At 43.7% G+C, this 27,655-nt stretch overlaps 1 long non-coding RNA gene across 1 annotated transcript; it reads left to right on the forward strand.

Annotated features, from left to right (window-relative positions):
• Positions 1-17,375: 17,375 nt before the first annotated feature.
• On the forward strand, positions 17,376-27,258 carry LOC129829064 (uncharacterized). Its single transcript, XR_008755331.1, has 3 exons — positions 17,376-17,641; positions 17,832-18,080; positions 25,988-27,258. It is a non-coding gene; the product is annotated as an uncharacterized LOC129829064 (long non-coding RNA).
• The last annotated feature ends 397 nt before the right edge of the window (positions 27,259-27,655 follow it).

Raw genomic sequence — 27,655 nt, forward strand, 5'->3', positions numbered from 1 at the left:
CACTATCTGCTCTCCTGCGCCTGACTCCCTTGCAGCCATTTACGCATACCTGACAGAATACCACACCCATTATGGAGTCAGCAGGAGCAGGTACCTATGGTAGCGGAGTCGAGGAGCGCATCCAGGAGCACACGGCATTGATTCACCATCTCGGCACTGCCATGGACCGCGTCGTTCAGACGATGGATCGCTGGGAGAGACAGGGAGGTCCTCCAGTACCTCCCCCAGCACAACAGGGGTCCTCACTACCCGTCCCCCCTGTACCCGGTTCCAGTGGGATGCATCTCACCCTTCCCGGGGAGTATGATGGGACGGTGGCACGGTGCCAGGGCTTCCTGCTACAGCTGGACCTCTACCTGAGAACCGTTTATCCATCTCCCTCGGGAAGGGAGAGGGTGTCCGCCCTCGTCTCGTGCCTCTCAGGGAGAGCTCTGGAGTGGGCCAATGCCGTGTGGGGAGGAGATGCGTCGTTGGGTGACTTCACGGAATTCACCCGCCGCTTCCGGGCAGTCTTCGACCACCCTCCCGAGGGTAGAGCAGCGAGGCTTCTGCGGCGGAGGACTGGTTCCGGCACGCGGAGGAAACATGGGACGCCGCCCATGTCCACCTTCAGCGTGCCGTGCTGCGCCAGAAAGTGTGCGCAGACCGTCACCGCAGTGAGACCCCGGTGTTCGCACCGGGGGACCGGGACTGGCTCTTGACCCGAAACCTGCCACACTGCCTGCCCTGCCGGAAGCTGGGTCCGTGGTTTGTGGGGCCATTTAAAGTCCTGAGGAGAGTGAACGAGGTATGTTATAGGTTACAGCTTCCCCACGATTACCGCATTAACCCCTCATTCCATGTGTCTTTCCTCAGGCCGGTGAAGCCGCACGTCAGGGGGGTAATGATGGACTGTCGTTTCTCTTTGCTTATTTGAGCTGTTCTTGCTTGTTACGTTCACCAGTTTCTGTGTTGTAGTTTGTGTATTTGTGAGTGTGTGTTTCAGGAAATGGCTTCCTGAAATTCTCCCCAAGCAGCTGATTGGTCGGCCCCATTGGAGAGCTGACCCCGCCCCCTCGTCAGGATGCAGCTGTCTTCACTTACCAACTCCTTCTGAAGCTATATAAGCCAGAGTTCTATTGCTCAGTAGGGAGGAGGCTGATGGTTATATCATGTCGGTTGTTGTGAAGAGATTTGGTATGTACTGTGTTAGTTGTTGCTGAGAGAGCTGATAGTAAGGTTCTGTGTTAGTTTGTTGCTCAGAGAGAGAGAGCTTCTTTAATGTCCTTAGTTAGATTTTTTCTCAGTTTTGTTGTGAAGTAGTTTGTAATATTCTGTTTCATTTGTTCCCAGGGGGTAAGGGGAAGGCACCTAGGGAGTGCTTAGGCAAGAGGCCCGTGGGCATACATATACCCATAGTATATTCACTGTCTAGGCACACTAGGTAAGACCTGGGCGGACCACCCCCTGTATTTTGGTTAGCGCACCAGGTGGTGTTAAGTAGTGGGTAGGCAGGTTAGATAGGTGAGGGGCTTTGACATTTACTTTCTTTGCTTTGGTTCCGTCCAGCCCCCCCATATTACCGTGTGAAGGAATAAATTCCTTGTAAACGGTACCACTCTCTGCCTTTGTCATCCTTACTCGCACCTACAGTCCCATACCTCTTTCACACCATGTTGAGTTGTAGCAGGGTGTTGCGTTCCCTCTTCATAGAGGCGTGCGTAACATTGCCATAATATGGACTTGGTGTTTCCCCAAATAGGGCTATCTTCTGTATACCATCCCTACCTTGTCACAACACAACGGATTGGCTCAAATGCATTAATAAGAAGGATAGAAATTCCACAAATGAACTTTTAACAAGGCACACCTGTTAATTGAATTCCTTGTGACTACCTCATGAAGCTGGTTGAGAGAACTCCAAGAGTGCAAAGTTGTCACCATGGCAAAGGGGGGCTACTTTGAAGAATGTAAAATATTTTGATTTGTTTAACACTTTTTTTTGTTACCACATGATTCCATATGTGCTTTTTCATGGTTTTGATGTCTTTACTATTATTTTACAATGTATAAAAAAGTAAAAATAAAGAAAAAACGTTTAGGGTGTGTAAGTAGATGTGTCCAAACTTTTGACTGGGACTGTATGTGCAAAGTTCCAAATTTGTAGGCTTTGGGAATGTTCTGGCAATGTTTTCCTATGTCAGTATGGGGATATCAGTCACCGCCAAGAAGTAGTCTGTTCTATGCTAATCAACAGCATTATACATACTCTGGGGGTAAACACATGCTCTTGCTCTCTCTGACAAGGAGAGCAGAGAAAATCACATTTTTACTTCCACACACATTCACGTTTTCCAATATCACTTCCCAAAAAGACAATACAGCCACCATCATTCACAATTTTTCCTCATAATTTCTCTCATTTTGACTTGTTTTCCAAATCAGATTTAGATTTGCTTGTATTGCTTCCTCTTCGTGAATCCTATGAGAGTATAGCAGCATATTCATAGGGTAGTACAGTGCACAGCCCTCAAGGAGAATGCTACCTAACCTCTCATGTGTTGATGAAACAAAGTCAGGGGCGTAACTGTCAATGAAATTGCATTTTTGTCCCCCCCCCCCCCACACAGTTGTATTATTGCACTTTGATACAAAGCAGTGTCGGTGTGCTTTAGGACCATGTGGACACCTCAAAGCAGTCATGTGGGCTGGTTGACGATTTCAGCCGGTGTTAGCTGGCTGGATTTAGGGGCAGCTGTTGTCTGTGTGTGTTGTGCTTTTTCTCTGAGTTGTAAAAGCAAGCGGAGTAGAAACTGGCTACTCTTATTTTGACTGATGTAGCTGGCAAGGTACAATGCATTCGGAAAGTATTTAGACCCCTTCCCTTTTTCCACATTTTGTTATGTTACAGCTTTATTCTAAAATGGATTTTTAAAAAAGAATCCTCATCAATATACACACTACCCCACAACGAGAAAGCGAAAACAGTTTTTATAAATGTTTGCATATTTACTAAAAATAAGAAACAGAAATACCTTATTTACATAAGTATTCAGACACTTTGCTGTTAGACTTGAAATTGAGCACAGATGCATCCTGTTTCCATTGATCAGCCTTGATGTTTCCACATCTTGATTTGTGTCCATCTGTGGTAAATTCAATTAATTGGACATGAAGGCACACACCTGTCTATATAAGGTCCCACAGTTAACAGTGCATGTCAGAGCAAAAACAAAGCAATGAGGTCAAAGGAACTCTGCTATAGCTCCAGGGTTTCTCTGTGGAGATGGGAGAACCTTCCAAAATGACAACCATCTCTGCAGCGCTCCACCAATCAGGCCTTTATGAAAGAGTGGCCAGACAGAATTTGCCAAAAGGCACCTAAAGGACTCTCAGATTATGAGAAACAAGATTTTCTGGACTGATGAAACCAAGATTGAAATCTTTTGGCCTGAATGCAAAGCGTCAAATCTGGAGGAAACTGGACAATGGTGGTGGCACATCATGTTGTGGGAATGTTTTAAGCACCAGGAACTTGGAGACTAGTCAGGATGGAGGGAAGGTTGAAAGGAGCAAAGTACAGATAGATCCTTAAAGAAAACCTGCTCCAGAGTGCTCAGGATTTCAGACTGGGGTGAAGGTTCACCTTCCAACAGGACAATGACCTTAAGCACACAGCCAAGACAATGCAGGAGTGGCTTCGGGACAAGTCTGTGAATGTCCTTGGGTGACCCTGCCAGAGCCCGGACGAACCCGATCGAACATCTCTGGAGAGACCTGAACATAGCTGTGCAGCAATGCCCCCCATCCAACCTGACAGAGCTTGAGAGGATCTGCAGCGAAGAATGGGAGAAACTCCCCAATTACAGGTGTGCCAAGCTTGTAGCGTCTTACCCAAGAAGACTCGAGGCTGTAATCGCTGCCAAAGATGCTACAAAAAGGACTGAGTAAAGGTTCTGAATACTTATGTAAATGTCATATTTCCTTTGTTTATTTTTAATAGATTTGAAAAAATTCCCAAAAATGTGTCTTTGCTTTGTCTGTATGGGGTATTGTGTGTAGACTGATGATAAATTTAAAAAAAAAATTTTTAGAATAAGGATGTAATGTAACAAAATGTGGAAAAAGTCAAGGGGTCAACAGAAGTAAATTAACAGGGCTCTTTTCCGCCAGTTGATGTATCATTACAGCTAGCCACAATTTGGCTAACGATAGCTATTATTTTGGCCTCAATCCCATACACCTGAATCAGCAATGAAACCAGCGATCAAACGATTGAATACTGGCATTTAATATTTTACAGTGCAATTTGAGTTTTTATTCGAGTCAGTATTGCAATGTAACGTTATTCATTTGTCAGTGTCCCTAGCTATTTCCATACTTTTTACACTGACACGGTATGAACAGCACTACAGGCTTCACTGTCATGGTGCACAGTCAGTACACAGGATCAGATGGTGACAGGTGTCCCAACAGGATCAGACGGTGACAGGTGTCCCAGCAGGATCAGATGGTGACAGGTGTCCCAACAGGATCAGACGGTGACAGGAGTCCCAGCAGGATCAGACGGTGACAGGTGTCCCAGCAGGATCAGATGGTGACAGGTGTCCCAGCTGGATCAGACGGTGACAGGTGTCCCAGCAGGATCAGACGGTGACAGGTGTCCCAGCAGGATCAGACGGTGACAGGTGTCCCAGCAGGATCAGACGGTGACAGGTGTCCCAGCAGGATCAGACGGTGACAGGTGTCCCAGCAGGATCAGACGGCGACAGGTGTCCCAGCAGGATCAGACGGTGACAGGTGTCCCAGCAGGATCAGATGGTGACAGGAGTCCCAGCAGGATCAGATGGTGACAGGAGTCCCAGCAGGATCAGATGGTGACAGGAGTCCCAGCAGGATCAGACGGTGACAGGTGTCCCAGCAGGATCAGATGGTGACAGGTGTCCCAGCAGGATCAGACGGTGACAGGTGTCCCAGCTGGATCAGACGGTGACAGGTGTCCCAGGCGGTGACAGGTGTCCCAGCTGGATCAGACGGTGACAGGTGTCCCAGCAGGATCAGACGGTGACAGGTGTCCCAGGCGGTGACAGGTGTCCCAGCAGGATCAGACGGTGACAGGTGTCCCAGCAGGATCAGATGGTGACAGGAGTCCCAGCAGGATCAGATGGTGACAGGAGTCCCAGCAGGATCAGACGGTGACAGGTGTCCCAGCAGGATCAGATGGTGACAGGTGTCCCAGCAGGATCAGACGGTGACAGGTGTCCCAGCTGGATCAGACGGTGACAGGTGTCCCAGGCGGTGACAGGTGTCCCAGCTGGATCAGACGGTGACAGGTGTCCCAGCAGGATCAGACGGTGACAGGTGTCCCAGGCGGTGACAGGTGTCCCAGCAGGATCAGACGGTGACAGGTGTCCCAGCAGGATCAGACGGTGACAGGTGTCCCAGCAGGATCAGACGGTGACAGATGTCCCAGCTGGATCAGACGGTGACAGGTGTCCCAACAGGATCAGACGGTGACAGGTGTCCCAGCAGGATCAGACGGTGACAGGATCAGACGGTGACAGGTGTCCCAGCATGGTCAGGCAGCCAGGGAAGACCAGTCTACAGAGCTTCGGTGCATTTTGCATTATATTATAAGGATCGGTGAATGGATACAAAGTTCCATCTTGGGTTGATGCGTAGGCTACAGTCTGGGATCTGGGAATAATGCTCATTTCAATTATTGAACCATTGATTCTATTCTTGGATAATATCATGTATAAATGTACACCAAGGTAATTCTTTGTCATACCTCATCTTAGCAGGATCAGATGGTGACAGGGGTCTCATCAGGGTCAGGCAACCAGGGAAGACCAGTCTGTGAGGGCGCTGAGGTGAACTTTTGCAGATGCAACACTTTATTCCCTCTGTGCAGCAAACACTGGACAAGCCAGATGCTTCAAATATTAAAACTATTTGAAACTCTCTTGGGTACGTGAGACGTTAGAGTCCCACCTCTACAGCAGCCAGTGAAACTGCTGGGCGCCAAATTCAAATACAGAAATACTCATTATAAAAATTCTGAAAACAAATATTTTATATAGGTTTAAAGATGAACTTCTTGTGAATCCAACCACGGTGTCAGATTTTTAAAATGCTTTACGGCGAAAGCATACCTTATGATTATTTGAGAACATAGCCTACTAGACAAATCATTACAAACAGTAACCAGCCCAGTAGAAGAGTTAAACAAGTCAGAAATAGAGATAAAATGAATCTCTTACCTTTGATCTTCATATGGTTGCACTCAGCAGACATTCATTTACTCAATAAATGTTTCTTTTGTTCGATAAAGTCTCTTTATATCCAAAAACCTCAGTTTTGTTCGCACGTTTTCTTCACTAATCCACAGGCTCAAACGCAGTCAAAACAGGCAGACAAAAAAATCCAAATTGTATCCGTAAAGTTTATAGAAACAAGTCAAACGATGTTTATATTCAATCCTAAGGTTGTTTTTAGCCTAAATAATTGATAATATTTCAACCGGACAATAACGTTGTCAATTTAAAAGGTAAACAAGAAAGGCACTCTCTCGGTCTCGCGCATGAAGAAACTCTGTGACGCTTTAGGGTCCACTCATTCAAACTGCTCTTACTTCCTAATTTTTCAGAATACAAGCCTGAAACTATTTCTAAAGACTGTTGACATCTAGTGGAAGGCATAGAAACTACAATTCGAGTCCTAAGTCAATGGATACTGTAATGGCATTGAATAGAAAACTACAAAACCACAAAATAAAATACTTCCTGAATGGATTTTTCTCAGTTCTGTTATACTCACAGACACTATTTTAACAGTTTTGGAAACTTTAGAGTGTTTTCTATCCAAATCTACCAGTTATATGCATATCATATCTTCTGGGCCCGAGAAGCAGGCAGTTTAATTTAGGCATGCATTTCATCCAAAATTCTGAATGCTGCCCCCTACCCTAGTGAAGTTAAGTCAGTCTGACAAACCTCTAAAGTTGATTTACAAACTGTATCAAGGGTTGATGGAGGCTTTACCCGATGACACAAAACATGTAATACAAGAATGTGAGGAAGACCTGGGAGTAACTTTTGATAATGATAATGAATGAATACAGATGTATTAGAATGCCCAGTCATGTTCATATAATATCAGTCATAAATTACTACAGTTGAAGACCATCCATAGAAGGTACTATATGCCAGTGAAACTGAATATCATGCACTCAGAAATGTAATACCTCTGCTGGAGGTGTAAAACACAAAAGAGGACATATTTGCATATGTTATGCTCTTGTGAAGGCTGGATGACTTCTGACAAGAGTATGCTCATTTATCTCAGCATGTCTACAGATTTTCCCTTCTCCCCGTTTCTATTTGCTTGGAAATGTTATCAGAAGAAACTGTGTAACCTAGCGTTCATAACGGCTAAGGAATGCATTGCCATTCATTGGAAGGTTGGTTATCCTCCCACAATGTCACACTGGATGGCAGAAATGTCAAGGTACAGTATGTATCACTAGATTTGATTTATTACAAGATTAAGGGTATACTGTGCAACTTTCATAAGGTCTGTATGCCTTTTATGGAATGCTGTCCGACAAAAAGGAGTCTGTATTGAAAACGTGCCCACGTCAGGGGAGAAACCTATTTAGTTCATCCCTAGCTGCTGGGCTGCTCAGTCCTGGTCCTGGGGGTCTGCTGCACTAATGGATGTCACTCTGGCCTTGGTCTAACACACCCAAAACGAATAATGAATATTTCACTAAGATCCTAAAGCTGAGTGGGGTGTGTTGGGTTGGTGCGCTAAAGGGCGGTGGACCCTTAGGGGCAGGACGGGGCGATCCAGCTACAGTTGATTGTGTGCAAGGAAAAAGAGCTCTACAGTACTACTAGGCCTGTAATATGATTTACAGTGCCCTCCGTGATTATTGGGACAGTGAAGAATGTTTCATTCTCTTGGCTCTATACCCCAAAAGTTTGGATTTAAAATCAAACAGTGACTATGAAGGTAAAGTGCAGACCATCAGCTTTTCTTTGAGAGTAACAAGAGGCAGTGATGTGTTGGTGGATATACAGTATCACTAATATTTACCATATATCACAGCCTTTCAGGCCTTATTACTTTGCTAGACACCTATCACCCTTCTATAACTTTAAATGAATGAGCTCTTCTCACAACGACCTGGTTCTAAGATATTGGGTTTATTTGAGTTTTGGTTTGTAAAGTATTTGCATTTTTCATTCCAGGTTTGTATTCAACTCTATCTTATCATATGTAAGATACATTTGAATTTGTAGTGTGTGATTCCAAGGTCTAGTGTGAACAGCATGGCTTGTATAAGGGACACGTTACTGTGACCTTGTCTTCACTGTACTTAGATAGCTGCCTGTTCTTTAAGGATGTCTGCCCTTTGAACTTCTAATAAGCTGCTATTTTCAGACCTGCCCTGCCCTGCCCTGCCCTGCCCTGCCCTGCCCTGCCCTGCCCTGCCCTGCCCTGCCCTGCCCTGCCCTGCCTTTCCCTGACACTGCCCTTCCTTTCCCATTTCTCTGCCCCTCTCTCCCCAACCCTCCCTAATCTATTCCCCGTCTCCCCTGTCTCTCTCTGTCTCTCTCTCTCTCCAGTACCCCCACCCTCCCCCTCTTTGCTCCTCTAACAGGCTGTTCATCTGTGAAATCGGTCACACCGCACCACCAGCAGCCTGCCTCAGCATACCAGGAACTGGTACTGGGGCCAAACACACACACTGAGGCCAGTGGTTACCCCATTGCCGATACGGTACAACAGAGGCCCGGGCCTCAGGCAATCAATGAGCTAAAGAGGGAGTGAGAGAGGGAGAGAAGGAGGGAGAGAATCAGGGAGAGAGGGGGAGAGAAATAGAGAAAGGGAGAAAAGAAAGCAAGAGGGAGGAATAGAGAACGAACTCCTGAAACAAGGAGACTGTGGAACAATGGAGCTCCACAAGATTGCTCTGAGAGCTGCTCTCAGCTTGGCACCAATCATAGTCGAGTCTCGCTGCTCCCGTAGTCTAGGCCTGTAGCTCTGGGGTCGTTCCAGTTCACTGTTTTAACGAGAAATATTCCACCAATATTCCTGGCCTGATCCCCTGTCTGATCCCTACGTGCTCCCTCACACACAGAAACACACACACACGAAAACCAGCAAAAAAGGTTACTCCCCCCACGAATATAATACATTAAACCACCTCCGTTAGACCAGCAGTATACAACAATATTTGCGCGCAATAGGAGCTGCTTTCGGATCTGTTACTGCTACCAGGTCTATGGTGGGACATTTCAATTATTGACTTGAAGCTATGACCTTTCCTGTTGCCAGCTAAATGTGCATAAATGGATGGGTCCATCCAGGGGATTGCAGCAAGCGGTTTTAGGGAGGTGATTGTGGTGTCAGATCTGTTTAGTCTATTGCCTCTCATGGGCTTCCTTTGTGAGGAAGACCGCAAAGGTTGTGATAGGGAATTTACTGAGGGTGGGCTTATAGAGAACGTCAAGTCATTATTGAGTAGGGTCTTTCAGAATGTCTGGCTAGAATTGTTACTTTGTTTTTTAGGGTTGAATCCCAAGTTGAAATCTGTGTGCCAAAGTCATAATACTTTCCAGTAATCATGCCTTATGTAATGCATTACAGATATGCACGTTTTATGTTGATGAATTTGTGTGACCTACGCATCATCTGACTAGATGAGTGAGAGGATCTATGTGGTATCTCCCTCCACAGCCTGTATTACCTCTCCCTTTCTCTCTCCTTCCCCCTCTCGCTCGCTCTCCCTTTCTCTCACTCCGTGCCCCATATTACCATCAATCACCATAATACAGACACAGTCATCCATTTTTCAGACCCGACAGAATAATACAACAGCGGCGTGTGCAGAGAGAGAGAGAGAGAGAGAGAGAGAGAGAGAGAGAGAGAGAGAGAGAGAGAGAGAGAGAGAGAGAGAGAGAGAGAGAGAGAGAGAGAGAGAGAGAGAGAGAGAGAGGAGAGAGAGAGAGAGAGAGAGAGAGGGAGAGAGAGAGAGAGAGAGAGAGGAGAAGAGAGAGAGAGAGAGGAGAAGAGAGAGAGAGAGAGAGAGAGAGAGAGAGAGAGAGAGAGAGAGAGAGAGAGGAGAGAGAGGAGAGAGAGAGAGAGAGAGAGAGAGAGAGAGAGAGAGAAGTGAGAGAGAGAGAGAGAGAGAGAGAGAGAGAGAGGAGAGGAGAGAGAGAGAGAGAGAGAGAGAGAGAGAGAGAGAGAGAGATCACCCATTTGCATTTATTCCCTCTTTTCCCCTGCCATTTGACATGGCCTGTCAAGGTGTGCATTTAGGTTGCGGCCCACCAATAGAGAAAGACAAAGAAGAAACCCAGCTCAGGCGCTAATTGACTCAGTGCTACTCATTAGATTACTTAATCCTAGGAAACAAATAGCTTGGAGCCTTATTTAAACCCCTCAACAATCACCCATCTTGTCTCTGGGAGGGCTGGCGATGCTTGGAGGCTGTATAGGTGCATCCGGGTTAGACCTGAATAACTACACACAGAGAAATGGGAGGAAGGGATTTGAATAAGGAAGGTTAATTTAATGTAATTGCAGTGGACCGTTACAATGATCTATCTGTCGTTTGCCCATTATCGGCCTCAAAACGTTATCCTGTCAAGTTTTTCAAAAAGCTTTGAGTCAAGCAATTGAAGCTTACAGTATGTCAACTGGCCGTGCTCCCAGCAGGCTATGCGGTGCCAATGGTAAAAGATGACCATCAACCAATTGATGCTTATGTCAATATGTTACATTCAATGGGAAAATATGATCGTCACAGGGTTGATGCTTATGTCAATAAATTTGCAGTTAATGGGAAAGAGATGAGTGTCAACCTATGGAAGCTTATGTCAATACATTGTGTCACATGGTTGATGCTTATGTCAGTTCATTGCATTGAATGGGAATAGATGAGTGTCACAACGTTGAGGCTTATGTCAATACATTGCAGTCAATTGGAAAAGAGAAACATCAACCAAATGATCCTTCTGTCATTACATTGCAATCAATGGGAAAAGATGAGGGTCAACCAATTGTTGCGTAGGTCAATGCATTATAATCAATGGGAAAAGATGAGAAGATTATTTCCCCTCTCCCCATCTCACTTCTCTCTCTCTCTCTCCCTACTTCTCTCTCCTCGTTGTCTTCCTCTGTCACTTTCTTTCTAGCTCCTCTTTTGCCACCCTAATATTCACCAACTCCATCATAAAGATTGCCGACGACACCTCGTTTGTAGGCCTGATAACCAACAATGACGGGAGAGGCATTGTCGTGCAAGGACAACAACCTCTCCCTCAACATCGGCAAAACAAAGAAGTTGATTGTTGACTTCAGGAAGCAGAAGAGGGAACACGTCAATGATACACATCAACGGGACTGCAGTAGAGAGAGTCAGCAGTTTACATTCCTCGGCGTCTACATCACAGAGGACTTGTCATGGACCAGCAACACCACCACTCTTGTCAAAAGGGCGCAACAGCGCCTCTACTTCCTAAGGTGGCTGAGGAATTTGGCAAATGCCACCCCGGGTGCTCTCCAAATAGTACCGCTGAATCATCGATAGCGTCATGACCAGTTGTATCATGGCCTGGTAAAGAAATTGCTTCGTCCACGACCACAAGGCCATCCAGCGGGTGGTGAAAAAGACCCAATACATCACTAGGACCATGTTCCCACCCATCCATACTTGAAACAGTGCCTGACAAAGTTCTGCAGCTTTACTAAGAACCCCACACATCCCAGCCACGTGCTGTTTACTCACTTACCATCGGGTAGACAGTATCGGATTATGATGTCTGATAACAACTGGGTCAGAGACAGTTTCTATCTACAAGCCGTCAGACTGCTGAACACATGAACTGGACCGACCACCTGCACAGGCTCTCCGCACCTTAGCACACATCCACATGCACAAATATACATGACTGCTACACACACGTAACAACAGCTGCTACCAGATTATTATTTACACAATTTAAACACTTGCCCCCCAACCCTTCCCTGATACATGTGTAAATACTGTACTATAAATAGTGCCTTTCTGTATTATACTTATGCTAAAATGTTTATTCTATTCTACTGAGCCAATTACTTAATGTTCGTATTCTTATCTTCTATTCTTTCTTATTGTTGTTGCATTGTCGAGAAGGAACTTGCAAGCAAGCATTTCTTTGGACAGTGGCTGCTCAGCAAGGAAGAAGCCACTGCTCCAAAAACGCCATAAAAAACTGCACATGGGGACAAAGGACATACTTTTTGGAGAAATGTCATCTGGTCTGATGAAACAAGTATAACTGTTTGGCCATAATTTTTTTGGTTTTGTTTATTCCATGTGTAACTCTGTGTTGTATGTGTCGAACTGCTTTGCTTTATCTTGTTCAGGCCGCAGTTGCAAATGAGAACTTGTTCTCAACTAGCCTACCTGGTTAAATAAAGGTGAAATAAAAAATAATGACCATCATTATGTTTGTCGGAAAAATGAGGTCGCTTGCAAGCCGAAGAACACTATCCCAACCGTGAAGCACAGGGGTGGCAGCATCATGTTGTGGGGGTGCTTTGCTGCAGGAGGGACTGGTGCACTTCACAAAATAGATGGCATCATGAGGGTGGAAAATTATGTGGATATATTAAAGCAACATCTCAAAACATTAGTCACATTAGTAAGGCTTGGTCGCAAATGGGTCTTCCAAATGGACAATGACCCCAAGCATTCTTCCAAAGTTGTGGCAACATGGCTTAAGGACGACAAAGTCATGCTATTGGAATGGCCAACACAAAGCCCTGACCTCAATCCTATAGAAAATTTGTGGGCAGAACTGAAAAAAGCGTGTGTGAGCAAGGAGGCCTACAAACCTGACTCAGTCACACCAACTCTGTCAGGAGGAATGTGCCAAAATTCACCCAACTTATTGTGGGAAGCTTGTGGAAGGCTACCCAAAAGTTTGACCCAAGTTGAACAATTTAAAGGCAAAGCTACCTAATACTAATTAAGAGTATGTAAACTTCTGACCCACTGGGAATGTGATGAAAGGAATAAAAGCTGAACTAAATCATTCTCTCTACCTACTATTATTCTGATATTTCACATTCTGAAAATAAAGTGGTGATCCAAACTGACCGAAGACAGGTGTAACGACAACCTTCCTCCTCTTCACGAGAAGAGAGGGTGTAACAGGGATCGGACCAACACGCAGTATATCCAGTGCTCAACATGTTTAATAAAACAAAACTGTGAACACTTACAACGATACAAAATAACAAATGTGGCAAACCGATACAGCCCTATCTGGTGCAGAGAAAACACAAAGACAGGAAACAACCACCCACAATCCCCAACACAAAACAAGCCACCTAAATACACTGCTCCAAAAAATAAAGGGAACACTTAAACAACACAATGTAACTCCAAATCAATCACACTTCTGTGAAATCAAACTGTCCACTTAGGAAGCAACACTGATTGACAATAAATTTCACATGCTGTTGTGCAAATGGAATAGACAAATGGTGGAAATTATAGGCAATTAGCAAGACACCCCCAAAACAGGAGTGATTCTGAGATTTCCATCTCTATCAACTTTTTACGGCGCATTTGACGCAATTACATACAGTAAACAATCGTTTATCTAGTCATGGTTGGTTTCATTGTAATCCTCTGGATGTTTGCAACCCAGCCAGACATAACTGTTTTTTTTGCGGTGAGTATTTACCGAAGTGAGCTGATTTGACGACAACAAGCAATGATATGTTTGCGCACCAGTAATACTGGCGAAGCGTCGTTGATTGACTGTATTTCTGCCCAATGACCACAGATCTTCTTGAAATCTAGCTGGATCGATAGCCAATGAGTAGAGGTAAATGCCAGTATGTGATGTTATGAGTTGGACCACCATCCTTTGTTTGTGAAGGCATGCGCAACACACGTTCTTTCGCCATCGGCCATCGGACTAGTTGCACCACAGCTCATTACTCACAGAATTGTTTGGAAAGTTTTGAAAGTAGTTTTTGTAAAGTGTTATTAGTAAGATTTCATTGTAGGCATCATGGCGAACAAATCTGGAAAAGCTAAATCGAAGTCTAAATATACAGATTTGCACCAGATTATTGACAAGATTGATAGAGAAAGTGAGACGGAATTTTTGTTTGAAGAATCTGTGAGTGAATACAGTTATGATTCCAACATTGAGGAGCTTTTTCTGCAAGGACAGGACGCAATTCTCGACCGGTAAGTGCTAATGCCGTTGTTTGAAATAAATATTATTATTTCGTTACTTTTGCAAAAAAAAAAAAAATATATATATTTTTTTTTGCAATTTGCAATGAAATGTGTGATGAAATGTGTAAAGTACACATTGGCTATACATAGTGTATGTATGTATGCATATATATATATATTCCATGTCAGATATATATATTTTCCATGTTTTATTCAAATGGAATAAAAAAGACACACATGGGCACATAAGCCACGTGTGTGTGTTTGTTTGGGTGGGTGTATATGTATGTGTGTGTGTATGTATGTATGTGCGTATGTATGTATGTATATATATGTATATATATATATATATATATATATATATGCCATGTCAGATATATATATTTTCCATTTTTTATTCAAATGGAATAAAAGAGACACACATGGGCACATAAGCCACATGTGTGTGTGTTTGTTTGGGTGTGTGTGTGTGTGTATATGAATGTGTGTGTGTGTATGTATGTAACCACCTCAGACAAAAGCTCCCTTTCATGAAGGCATGTATTCATTATTCATAATTTAGGTAATTCTGGCAATATTGACATTGTGATAAGCACAAGCACCAACATTCAGCCAACACAGCAGAATAAAATCAAACTAATCACATGTAATGCTTCTTTAACTGCTAAGGTCAGGGAGACGGTGAATTAAGTATCACCTAAAAGGCCTACTACACTCCCCCACTGACTCTCCCAAACTAGTCCAGAGAACCTGACATGTTGACACTGTAGAATAGAGGAGTAGATAGGAAGGCCTTAATTAGCCATTGGGCCATGGTTAATATATAACTACACCATGGGTCTGTCCGACAGTAAAACACATTGTAGTGGACTGGCCATGGCAATTGTGTTTCAACTACAGTAAAGTAGATATGACTGGACTGGGAATGCCCAGTGGGGGCCCGCGGGACATTACACCAATGCCCAGTGGGGGCCCTCGGGCTTTTAGACCAAAGCCTTGGCTTCCCACAAGAGAAATAGGGCTCATTAGGGATGTTGCAAGGCAAAGTAATATAACATAGCAGTCAAAGGTTTGGACACCTACAGTACTCATTCAATGGTTTTTCTTTATTTTTAGTATTTTTTACATTGTACAATAATACTGAAGACATCTAAACTATGAAACAACACATATGGAATCATGTAGTAACCAAAAAAGTGTTAAATAAATCATAATATATTTTATACTTGAGATTCTTCAAAAGTAGCCACCCTTTGCCTTTATGACAGCTTTGCACACTTGGCATTCTCTCAACCAGCTTCATGAGGTTGTCACCTGGAATGCATTTCAAGTAACAGGTGTGCCTTGCTGAAAGTACATTTGTGGAATTTCTTTCCTTCATACTGTGTTTGAGCCAATCAGTTGTGTTGTGACAAGATAGGGGTGGTACGTAGAAGATAGATATTTGGTGAAAGACCAAGTCCACATTATGGCAAGAATAGCTCAAATAAGCAAAGAGAAATGACAGTCCATCATTGCTTTAAGACAGGGGAGGGCAACTCCAGTCCTCGAGGGCCTGATTGGTGTCACACTTTTTTAGCAATCTCTAGCAAACACAGCTGATTAATCAAATTGCATTCTAAACTGAAGATCATGATTAGGTGATTATTGGAGTCAGGTGTGTTAGCTGGGGCTGGGGCAAGACTGTGACACCAATCAGGCCCTCGAGGACTGGAATTGCCCACCCCTGCTTTAAGACATGAAGGTCAGTCAATGCGTAAAATTGCAGTCGCAAAAACCATCAAGCGCTATGATGAAACTGGCTCTTGAACAGACGCAAGAAAGGAAGAACCAGAGTCTGCTGCCGAGGATAAGTTCATTAGAGTTACCAGCTTCAGAATATGCATCCAAATAAATGCTTCACAGAGTTCAAGTAACAGACACATCTCAACATCAACTACTCAGAGGAGACTGCAGTGAATCAGGCATTCATGATCAAATTGCTGCAAAGAAACCACCACTAAAAGACATCAATAAGAAAAAGAGACTTGCTTGGGCCAAGAAACACAAGCAATGGAAATTAGACTGGGGGAAATCTGTCCTGTGGTCTGATGAGTCCAAATTTGCCATGTTTGGTTCCAACCGCCATGTCTTTGCGAGACGCCATACCATCATGTTTGCGCTTAGTGGGACTATCATTTATTTTTCAACAGGACAATGATCCAACACACCCCCAGTCTGTGTAAGGGCTATTTGACCAAGAAGGAGAGTGATGGAGTGCTGCATCAGATGACCTGGCATCCACAATCACCCAACCTCAACCCAATTGAGATGGTTTAGGATGAGTTGGAGTGCAGAGTGATGGAAAAGCAAAAGTGCTCTGCATATGTGGGAACTCCTTCAGGACTGGTGGAAAAGCATGCCAGGTGAAGCTGGTTGAGAGAATGCCAAGAGTGTGCAAAGCTGTCATCAAGGTGAATGGCAGCTATTTTGAAGAACCTCAAATCTGAAATGTATTTTGATTTAACACTTATTTGTTTATTACATGATTCCATATATGTTATTTCATAGTTTTGATGTTTTCACTAACATTCTACACTGTAGAAAATAGCAAAACCCTAGAATGAGTAGGTGTGTCCAAACTTTTGACTGGTACTGTAAATTAATCAATAAGGCCCATGAGGGTGTGCTATATGTCCAATATACCACGGATAAAGATTTTAATATTCCCACGACGCAACACAGAGTGCCTGGATACAGCCCTTAGCCGTGGTATATTGGCCATATAGCACAAACTCCCTAAGTGCCTTATTGCTTTTATAAACTGGTTATCAATGTAAATAGAGCAGTAAAAATATAGCTTGGTCATGCCAATCAGCATTTAGGGCTCGAACCACCCAGTTTATGATATATAATAATGCATGCCATTTAGCAGACGCTTAAAAGCAACTGTCACGCGTGCATATATTTTATGCATTGGTTGTCCTGGAAATTGAACCCACCATCGTGGCATAACAAGCAACATGCTCTACCAATTAACCTACAAAGGATCACCTCATGTCAAAGTCAGGCAAAAGAGATCAATATTGCAACACTGAGGAGAATGCCAGTGACTCTGAAAGAGTAGATGTCTTCTGAGGTGGTGAACTCAGGGGGAGTGGGGATCCACTCCTGGACTTGGGGGAGGGCAGGACTCTGTTCTTCTGTTTAATCAGTAATTGGTTATATTTCAGCATTCTATTTCAGAAATATATGAACTACAATTTCCCCTTAAGGGTTTTCCTCTCATCAAGCAATCAAGCAAAGAAAAAAAAGGCTTATTTCTGTTGTGGCCGTCTTACAGGTGGGGACAGCAAGAGAATGGAAAACTGTTGACTAGAGAGAGATGGCCTGGAGTCTCTCCCACCAGGCTGAGACATTACAACAAAGGTATTTGATGTTGTTGTTCATGTTCCCTCTTCAGGGGTCGTACAGCGATGTGGCTGGGGATCGGAGTATGGAAATGTTGACATTCTACATTTTCTCTCCAAATGTTTATTGGTAAAACCAAAGGTCTACAGAGAGAGAGGGGGGCATGACTATTTGTCTTTCTTTAATTTCCTTTTCTTCTACCTCCCAGGACTCTGAGTGAAATGTTGAAAGCATTTGGTGTAGAGGAGCCTCTGTGGCAACACAATGCAATCCTAGAGCGTTGGTCTGCCTGCCTTCCTGCCCGCCTGCCTGCTGTAACCTTTACCGGGGCACGCAGTCAGGGGAGCCCCTCTGAAAGCTGAAGGCTAATTTGTCTACGTCACATAAATTATGGTTGTCTGGAGGGTCTGGATGAGCGATCAATCTTCAACAAAAAGGGCAGTCAATGAGATATTGAGTGAGTGAGCTTTTTGTGTTTTGTTTAGTTCTTTTCTGTTTCGGTCTTGTATTTTTATACCTGCTGGGTCCTTGGGTAGATGGAAATTTAAGCTGAAAGTACAAGCACGCGCACACACACACGCACGCACACACACAAATACACACACACACACACACGCACACCGTCTGTATCGAGAGTTACACTGACGTCCTTTTTGTGACCAAAAAAAGTCAATTACAGTAGAAGATATCTCTCCATGCTCAGGTTCCTCTTGTGGTATATGTGACAATGATCTATTGACGTTTCTCTCTCTGTCAGCTTTGCCTCAGGACAAACACATTAACCTGATTACTATGCCAACTGACAGAGGACAGGCATGAAATCTAAATGAGCCTGTGTGGGGAAAATAAGAGATTTCTGTCGGGAGAAATACATTTCAACACACGAACACAGGCACACACACAGGCACAGATAGGGGCGGCAGGTAGCCTAGCAGTTAGAGCAGTGGGGCATTAACTGAAAGGTTGCTAGTTTGATTTCCCAGGCCAACTAGGTGAAAAATCTATCAATCTGCCCTTGAGGCTCTTAACCCTATTTGTTCCAGGGTCGCCGTCAATAATGGCTGATCCCTGGCCGTGATCCAACTCTCCGAGGGTGTCTCAAGAGGAGTGCGATATGAACGTTTCTATTTCGCACCACACAGGTTATACACTTGTGTGAAACAGGACACATATAAGCACACCCTAATTGACCTTTGACACACAAGATCCAGCAGACATTGAGATTTGTCACCAGTACTGTCGTCAAGAGAAGACTGAAACACAAACAGAGCTGCTCATTTCCCCTCTCTCTCAGCTGGACATCAGTCAGGTGGGACATTGTTCCCTCCTCTTCGGTGATATAGAGCCTTGAGACGTTTCAGTTTTTTTTTTTTTTTTAGCTCGATGACATTCTGTGGGCACAAACAGGAGAAAAACAAGTACCTCCTCTGTTTCAAATCAGTTTTTTTCCACACACCCTGCTGCGTAACTGTTTATAGCTGCAGTGTTTGTGGTTTGCTTCCTGTCTTTTCCAGCACGGTGCCAAGTCTCGTGTGATGTGTGTTGAAGCTGCCAGCTTTAGGACGTGTGCTGTAGCAGCTTCATTTGTTGTGCATATTACGTTAATATGTGCAATGCTGCTTCGCTGTCTCCAGATCCCTGTTATATCTCTGGGCAGAATTCTGCGCAGCGGGGCTCACCAGCAGTTAATATGCATCATACTGTAACTGTGCACAAACACACACACACACACACACACACACAAACACATACTCACTGTCCCATTATTGTCGCTATGGCTGCCCCAAAATGAGAGGCTACTAATTACCATCACTAATCAAACGCTTCTGGTCTGAAAGCACTTACCGGCATTCCCACCATTTTGCCATTCCCCCGGAGTTAAGAAGGCCTTTATGGGTGATGAACTAAGCCATTCACAGTAATGAGAGCCAAAAGAACGCAGGTCAAGCTCTTCATATTACAGCAGTGTATTGAGTCACGGATATTAAGTCAATTGGAGGGTGAAATTTCTCCACGGCAGGCGATGTTAGAATGTCAAAATTGACTGCATGCTTTAGTTAACAGTGTTCTTTAGGCTCTAAGTAGCATTGTTGTGTAAATCTATTGTATGTGTCATCTGCCCTGTGTTGAGTGTAAGGTTAAATAACATTGTATACATGTCATATGTAATGGGCTACATTGTGGTTGTAATCTGGTTACGTGATCTATTCAACCAGAATACCATTTGGATCCAAAAAAAGGTGTCACAATGATATCCCATGCCAAATTCTGCCCACTGGGCATGGGCATTGCCGAGTTCAGGTGGGTTAACGTTTAGCTGGGGTAACAACAAGGCGTGTTTTCCATCAATCACGTTAGGTTTGAGTTCAAGATCACAATGTGTGGCAATCTTTCAGAGCACGTACGTCATCCAGTCACACGGCACAAAGAAAGTAGTCAGCACTTTTCCACACTGTCGAAATTTTCTTCCGTAACGTTGACACTGGACTAACTTGTTAGAGGCAAATGGACTGTAATTTCATGAGGGAAATATAGAGTTGTTTTCCTTATAATATACAGTACCAGTCAGAGGTTTGAACTGCTACTAATTCAAGGGTTTTTCTTTATTTTTACTATTTTCTACATTTTAGAAAATAGTGAAGTTATCAAAACAATTAAATAACACATATGGAACCATGTAGTAACCAAAAAAGTATTAAATCAAATTATATTGTACATTTTAGATTCTTCAAAATAGCCACCCTTTGCCTTGATGAGAGCGTTGCACACTCTTGGCTTCTCTCAATCAGCTTCACCTGGAATGCTTTTCCAACAGTCTTGAAGGAGTTCCCACATATGCAGAGCACTTGTTGGCTGCTTTTCCATCACTCTGCAGTCCAACTCATCCCAAATGTAAATCATGCTGGTTAAGTGTGCCTTGAATTCTAAATAGATCACAGACAGTGTCACCAGCAAAGCACCTCCACATCTCCTCTATGCTTCATGGTGGGAACCACACATGTGGAGATCATCTGTTCACCTACTATGCATCTCACAAAGATTTCCCAACAGTTTTGAATTTCCACATATGCTGAGCACTTGTTGGCTGCTTTTCCTTCACTCTGCGGTCCAAATCATCCCAAACCATCTCAATTGGGTTGAGGTCGGTTGATTGTGGAGGCCAGGTCATCTGAGGCAGCACTCTATCACTCTCCGTCTTAGTCAAATAGCCCTTACACAGCCTGGCGGTGTGTTGGGTCATTTTTCTGTTTAAAAAACAAATAAAAGTCCCACTTAGCGCAAACTAGATGGCATGGTGTATCGCTGCAGAATGCTGTGGTAGCCATGCTGGTTAAGTGTGCCTTGAATTCTAAATAAATCCCAGACAGTGTCACCAGCAAAGCACCCCACACCATTTACACCTCCTCCTCCAAGCTTCACAGTCGGAACCACACATGCGGATATCATCCGTTCAGCTACTCTGCGTCTCACAAAGACACAGAGGTTGGAACCAAAAATCAACATTTTTGACTCATCAGACCAAAGGACAGATTTCCACCAGTCTAATTTCCATTGCTCGTGTTCCTTGGCCCAAGCATGGCTCTTCTTATTATTGGTGTCCTTTGGAAGCGGTTTCTTTGCAGCAATTCAACCATGAAGGCCTGATTCACGCAGTCTCCTCTGAACAGTTGATGTTGAGATGTGTGTGTTAATTGAACTCCGTGAAGCATTTATTTGGGCTGCAATTTCTGAGGCTGGTAAATCTAATGAACTTATCTTCTAAAGCAGAGGTAACTGTGGTTGTTCCTCTCCTGTGGCGGTCCTTTTGAGAGCAAGTTTCATCATAGCTCTTGATGGTTTTTGCGACTGCACTTGAAGAAACGTTCAAAGTTCTTGAAATGTTCTGCGTTTACTTACCTTCATTTTAAAAGTAATGAAGGACTGTCGTTTGCATTTGCTTATTTGAGCTGTTCTTGCCAAAATATGGACTTGGTCTTTTACCAAATAGGGTTATCTTCTGTATACCACCCCTACCTTGTCATAACACATTTGATTGGCTCAAACGCATTAAGAAAGAAAGAAATTACACAAATTAACTTTTAACAAGGTACACCTGTTAATTGAAATGCATTCCAGGTGACAACCTCATGAAGCTGGTTAAGAGAATGCCAAGAGCGCGCAAAGCTGTCATCAAGGCAAAGGGTTGATTTGTTTAACACTTTCTTGGTTACTACATGATTCCATATGTGTTATTTCAGAGTTTTGATGTCTTCACTATTATTTTACAATGTGGAAAACAGTACAAATAAAGAAAAACCCTGGAATGAGTAGATGTGTCCAAACGTTTGACTGGTACTGTGTATTTTCGAAAGAGTCAAATTAACGAAGTTAAAAATACAGACGGACAACAACAACGTTACCTAACTTAATGGTTACCATGATGATGTCTGTCTGCCATAATCACCTCATCTGCCTATCTATCACTCTCATGCATCAGGACCTTTTCTGAATCCCCTGATTGCTTCACAATGGAAAGTACATTGCGTATGGTGCATTATTTACTAGCACAGAATCTGAAACTGAATAGCATTGATGTTGATGTGATGGATGAAGCGGGGAGAGACTGCCAGTGTCACTCCATCAGAGCTAATGGAGCTGAGAGAAAGAGAGTACACAGATAGTACATAGAGACTGGGGAGACTTGGGGCCAAGGTTGCATACAACCTCATGTGTTCCTAATTATTATAGAGAGAGTGTTCTGTAATGTGGTGGGCTCGAGTCATTGACTTTTCTTGTCTGTCTCCCACCTGTAATCAATGAAGCAATGTTTAATATGTGAAACATGGACAGACTTTAGGTCTACTGAAATTGAATAATGTGTTTTATTGTAGAGAGAAAAGATTGATTGTGTGCCTTACGGTGTCGGAATTATAATCATAGACGGATGCCGATTGGGTTTAGCCTCAATAGCATGTCCTATTGACTCTTAAGGAGAATCCAGACCTTACGCAATGCAGCGATTCAGAGTGCAACGCAGTACGTGAATTTTGTTTTTCTCAAAATGGGCGGCTCCTAGAATTAGGCCAACCTACAGTGCCTCCCGTTTTACACAGTTTTGTTTCACAAAAAAATTGTAACAGAGCAGATTATTCCTTGCTCTAGGGTGGGGGCAGTATTGTGTAGAGACTATGAAGCTATATTTTACCACCAAATTTACTTGGTTGAAATGGAACCAGAAACATCTATTTTGTTCCTGTCAGACCTTAGGATAAGACCCAGATGCAGAAAGTTCGAAATAACAAAGGTTTATTTCCAAAACAGGGGGCAGACAAAGGACAGATAGAGGTCAGTCATCCAGGTCAGAGTCCGTAAAGTACAGAACGGCAGGCAGGCTCAGGGTCAGGGCAGGCAGGGGTCAGTCATCCAGGTCAGAGTCCGTAAAGTACAGAACGGCAGGCAGGCTCAGGGTCAGGGCAGGCAGGGGTCAGTAATCCAGGGCAGTGTCAGTAAGGTACAGAACGGCAGGCAGGCTCAGGGTCAGGGCAGGCAGGGGTCAGTAATCCAGGGCAGTGTCAAAGGTATAGAACAGCAGGCAGGCTTAGGGTCAGGGCCAGCAAAATGGTCAAAAACCGGGAGAATTAGAAAACAGATACTACGGGGAAAAAAACGCTGGTAGGCTTGACAAGACAAGACAAACTGGCAACAGACAAACAGAAAACACAGGTATAAATGCACAGGGGTAAAAGGGGTGACACCTGGAGGGGGGTGGAGACAAACACAAGACAGGTATAAATGCACAGGGGTAAAAGGGGTGACACCTGGAGGGGGGTGGAGACAAACACAAGACAGGTATAAATGCACAGGGGAAAAGGGGTGACACCTGGAGGGGGGTGGAGACAAACACAAGACAGGTGAAACAGATCTGGGTGTGACAGTTCCTCTTTCTATTTTGGCACAAAGTTGTTTCACAAGATAATTATCTCTACATCTATCAATTTAAACAGCTCTAAAAAAAGAAGCACCAATGTCGCAATAAATCTGTTAAATCAAAAGAGATCAAAGTATAAATGCTGCTAATGATCATGAAGCTACGCATCAAATACTCAGCCTATTTTGCATTGATAAACCAAATATAATCTCAACAACTGTTCAAACAATAAACCAAACAACATTGTAGCCTTATTAGAGTCCCCCCAAACATGTATTTTGTTTAGAAGTAATAACTATGTGATCTAGTCTATTTTGAAATGGTAAAAACAGCGGATAGCCATGTGCTTTTTCTCCCTGAGCAAGCATTTTGACATTCTAGTTTTAGTTGATATGGGAGCAAATAGATTCAAGCAGCATATCACACTGGGATAACTTTAGTTACACAAGTACTGTATATGAATATTTGCCAGGGCATAATATTTCATTATACATCTGATTATTTCACATCGGGAAATTGTGGGAAGCTAAAAGGCCAGCTTGCTTGCTGTTTTTAGCTAGCTAGCTAGGAAGCTGCTAGCGGTGTAGCCTAGAGCCAACTGGCAGGCACAAAACGAGGTAATGTACAAGCAGCGATTATTCAAATATGTAGTTGGTATCTTTGAAATTAGCTAACAGCAGTGATAATATGTTTAACGTGATTACTGTTTGCTTTTACCACAAATGGGAAGAGAACCACAAGAAAATCTCTGCTATCTCCCCCTTGTAAATGTTGCTATTCGAGAGTCTAAGAAACATGGACCGGCGAGGGTATTATGTTACCAAAAGGTGCACCTTGCTCCAAAAAATCGGACTCCACCCAAGCACACACAGTAAATGACGGAGTTATCTGTGGATCGAACTTTATCTATCAGTGCGTGTGCGGGCCCGTGTGTGTGTGTCAGCCTGTGGCTTGGTTCGGAGAGGCTCACAGGAGAGATTGACAGAGCTGTGAAAAGGAGGCATGATGAATGACTACCCCTCTCTTTTTCTCTCCATCCCTATTTCTCCAGGAGGGAGAGAGAAAAGCAGGTCTTTCTGGCTGCCATCCACCCCCATTGTGGAGATGATTCTGCAGACCCTGTAGACGGGAATCTGTACAACAATAGTCAGGTTGATAGCAGTGTCTGGCAGGCAGAGTAAAGGCTTTCGACATTGCCTCAAGAGCATGCCACTCTTATGTACAGTCCAAGGACTGCAGGGAATATGCCTGGTCATGTCAGACAGACACAGTAAGTTAGAAAATAGCCTTTTAAGACAATTACATATGGCTTAGTAGGACCCCCCCCCCAGTTTAGACAGGGCTTTTACATTTTTAAATAGGGCTACCAATCTGTCTTGGAGGGGGTATGGTCAGTAGCTATGGGCTTGGTGCTGTATGTAGACTGTTGATACGTTGCCTTACAATATCTCACAAATAGCCTGTTCATGTGCTTGTTTACATGACGTATGTACTACGTAGGTGTATGACAGTCCTAGTAATACCATGACAGGCCTAGTATAAAGTAATTTATTGTGTGTGTATGAAAAGGTTATTTTGTCTGTGACTGCGTGAGCTCCAAGGGAGGGTATTCAACTCCTTTTTCAAAAGCTATTCCCAATTTGTTTCTGAGGATTAAGCAATCTGGACCACTGCTGATTGGAATGCTAATGTGTGTGTGTGTGTGTGTTTGTGTGCGAGTGTGCGTACTGTTTACTGAGACGACAGGCGGGTGGCAGGGCAGCTGTCTCTCTCCCGTGCCTCATGTTGTGCCAGTCTCTATCATTACTGGTTTCTATAACAGGTTAAGATTTGTGAATGGTAAGTTGTTAGATCTGTGCCTGGTCTAGGCAACTTCTACTCTACCTAGATCTGTGCCTGGTCTAGGCAACTTCTACTCTACCTAGATCTGTGCCTGGTCTAGGTAACATCTACTCTACCTAGATCTGTGCCTGGTCTAAGTAACTTCTACTTTACCTAGATCTGTGTCTGGTCTAGGTAACATCTACTCTACCTAGATCTGTGCATGGTCTAGGCAACTTCTACTCTACCTAGATCTGTGCCTGGTCTAAGTAATTTCTACTCTACCTAGATCTGTGCCTGGTCTAGGCAACTTCTACTCTACCTAGATCTTGATTATGCTGTAGCATCCTGATTAGCAGTCGTGTCATGCTCTACATGGTGGCACAGGGAGGGAGATGGAGGGAGGGAGGGAGAAAGGGAGGGATGGATGGACGTGGATGGAGAGGGATTGAGTGACAGGGAGGGAGAGACAGGCAGGGAGATATGGTGAGGGAGGGAGAGAAAGGCCCTTCATACTGATGAAAGGTCCTGACTCCCGACAGAGTGTGAGTGGTTAAGCAAATGGATTGAAGATTGAACTGATTTCTCTATAGCAGCAGCCGAGTAACCCCCGTATCTCCCCCACCTCTCCTCAGCTCTTCAAAAGCTACCCACTTAGAGACGGACTGACTGGCTGGCTGGAGAGGAGAGGAGGAGAAGACCCCTTGTGACCTGCCGACCTCTCTCTCTCACGCACGCACGCACGCACGCACGCACGCACGCACGCACGCACGCACGCACGCACACACACACACACACACACACACACACACACACACACACACACACACACACACACACACACATTAACCCAATCCCTGTAGTCAAACTGACAATATATGACACTTCAGGGTCATACATTTTTTTATCAAGCTGACAGAGGGTTTCAAAATCATACTTCGTCCAACCTATGTTCCACTCAGTTTCTACACCCACTCTTCTTTAGCCAATGGGAGAGAGTATGATAGGAAGCACATCATAGCCACAGGCATCTGAATCAGTGATGAACCAAGCCCTTTTTGTTACATTCTGTGCAGAACTCTGTCTACACAGGCAGTATTGTCAGTTTGACAATTAACCACATCCTTTAATTCTATATTAAAGAAAACAAATGTATACATGCTTAGGCTGTGGCATTTCTGAAATCCCTTGTAGGATTGTGTCTTTCCTTACCTTGATTCTTAAATTCCCCTGTCTAGATGATATTTATCCTGTCTATAAAATTCTGACGCATACTGTTTTTCTATCACCTCTCTTTTGCTCTCTCAAAACTGAATTTACTTTCTGTCCAATTTTCTAGGAGTAACAAGCTTGCCCTCTTGTGGTTCAACAAGTGATGCTCATAACTCTAGTCTGAATGATGATTGGCCAGAGAGTCCAGTCTCCAGAAGGTCCATCTTCAAGTTAAGCACTCCGAACTACATTGCAGGCATTCTGTTATCAACCAATGGTTTTGTGCCACGCCATCAACTGGGCAGCAGTCGAGCAGAATGCTTTATCATATTATGGGGTTATAGCTGATATGTTAAAAACACCTATCCAGGCATTGTAAGATCTAGCAGGCGTCTGCAATTTAGTCAGGCAGGAACTCCCCAATTAGTAATTGAGGTCTAGTTCCTGCCTGTCTACATTGCAGCAAATGTCAGATCTTACAAGATCTGAATAGGTAATAAAATATATTAGCCAACCACATCATAGTATATAGCAATCTGATGACAGAAAAATATTTGTAAGTATGGCTTTAGACTAGCAAAATTATTTAACCATTATATTAGATAGATTATAGATAGATTAAACAGGTAACACACTTAACCAAAATGGAGGTCTGGTGAAGTGACCAAACAATAATATCAAAATGTATTGAGAAATGGTACCAGTGAGAAAGCATAGAGTCAGCTTGTTCACAATGCTTCCTATATAAAGATGTGTACCATTATTTGTGTGTGTGTGTTCTTTACTGACTCAGCAGACATCTCTCACTGTGCTCCACTAGATGGTAGACACAGCACATGTGAGGGGCTGCATTTCTGTACATACACTGATATGCAGGGGTTGTATTTTGTGTGTGTGTGTGTGTGTGTTGACCACAAGTTCAAATGCTATTTCTAGGGGGTTTAGGGTTAAGGTTATAATTAGGGTTAGGAGCTAGGGTTAGTTTTAGGGTTACGGACTAGGGTTAGTTTTAGGGTTAAGGTTTAGGGTTAAGGTTGGGATAAGGGTTAGAGTACTAGTTAGGTTAAAGAGTTAGGGAAAATAGGATTTTG

Source organism: Salvelinus fontinalis, chromosome 30 (genome assembly GCF_029448725.1).
Source record: "Salvelinus fontinalis isolate EN_2023a chromosome 30, ASM2944872v1, whole genome shotgun sequence".
NCBI classification, from domain to species: domain Eukaryota; kingdom Metazoa; phylum Chordata; class Actinopteri; order Salmoniformes; family Salmonidae; genus Salvelinus; species Salvelinus fontinalis.